Raw genomic sequence first — 1,845 nt, 5'->3', positions numbered from 1 at the left:
GTTACGAATACTGTTACAAAAACTATGGGTTACGAATACTGTTCCAAAAACTATAGGTTATGAATACTGTTACGAAAACTATGGGTTACGAATACTGTTACAAAAACTATGGGTTACGAATACTGTTACAAAAACTATGGGTTATGAATACTGTTACAAAAAACTATGGGTTACGAATACTGTTACAAAAACTATGGGTTACGAATACTGTTACAAAAACTATGGGTTACGAATACTGTAACAAAAACTATGGGTTACAAATACTGTAACAAAAACTATGGGTTACGAATACTGTTACAAAAACTATGGGTTATGAATACTGTAACAAAAAACTATGGGTTACGAATACTGTTACAAAAACTATGGGTTACGAATACTGTTACAAAAACTATGGGTTACGAATACTGTTACAAAAACTATGGGTTACGAATACTGTTACAAAAACTATGGGTTACGAATAGTGTTACAAAAACTATGGGTTATGAATACTGTTACAAAAACTATGGGTTACGAATACTGTTACAAAAACTATGGGTTACTTAATACTGTTACAAAAACTATGGGTTACTTAATACTGTTACAAAACTAAGGGTTACTTAATACTGTTACAAAAACTATGGATTACGAATACTGTTACAAAAACTATGGGTTATGAATACTGTTACAAAAAACTATGGGTTACGAATACTGTTACAAAAACTATGGGTTACGTCTATTGTTACAAAAACTATGGGTTACGAATACTGTAACAAAAACTATGGGTTACGTCTACTGTAACAAAAACTATGGGTTATGAATACTGTAACAAAAACTATGGGTTATGAATACTGTTACAAAAACTATGGGTTACGCCTACTATTACAAAAACTATGGGTTACGAATACTGTAACAAAAACTATGGGTTACGAATACTGTAACAAAAACTATGGGTTACGAATACTGTAACAAAAACTATGGGTTACGAATACTGTAACAAAAACTATGGGTTACGAATACTGTAACAAAAACTATGGATTACGTCTACTGTTACAAAAACTATGGGTTACGAATACTGTTACAAAAACTATGGGTTACGAATACTGTAACAAAAACTATGGGTTACGAATACTGTAGCAAAAACTATGGGTTACGAATACTGTAACAAAAACTATGGATTATGTCTACTGTTACAAAAACTATGGGTTACGAATACTGTTACAAAAACTATGGGTTACGAATACTGTTACAAAAACTATGGGTTACGAATACTGTTACAAAAACTATGGGTTACGAATACTGTAACAAAAAACTATGGGTTACGAATACTGTAACAAAAACAACTATGGGTTACGAATACTGTTACAAAAACTATGGGTTACGAATACTGTTAAAAAAAACTATGGGTTATGTATACTGTTACAAAAAACATGGGTTACGTCTACTGTTACAAAAACTATGGGTTACGTATACTGTTACAAAGACTATGGGTTACGTCTACTGTTACAAAAATTATGGGTTACGAATACTGTGACAAAAACTATGGGTTAGGAATACTGTTACAAAAACTATGGGTTACGTCTACTGTTACAAAAACTATGGGTTACGTCTACTGTTACAAAAACTATGGGTTACGAATACTATTACAAAAACTATGGGTTACGAATACTGTTACAAAAACTATGGGTTACGAATACTGTTACAAAAACTATGGGTTACGAATACTGTTACAAAAACTATGGGTTACGAATACTGTTCCAAAAACTATAGGTTATGAATACTGTTACGAAAACTATGGGTTACGAATACTGTTACAAAAACTATGGGTTACGAATACTGTTACAAAAACTATGGGTTATGAATACTGTT

The sequence above is a fragment of the Eptatretus burgeri genome, chromosome 17, assembly GCF_056783735.1.
Source record: "Eptatretus burgeri isolate ZD-2024b chromosome 17, Ebu_testis_v1, whole genome shotgun sequence".
Taxonomy (NCBI): Eukaryota; Metazoa; Chordata; class Myxini; order Myxiniformes; family Myxinidae; genus Eptatretus; species Eptatretus burgeri.
This window is presented reverse-complemented; position numbering follows the sequence as displayed.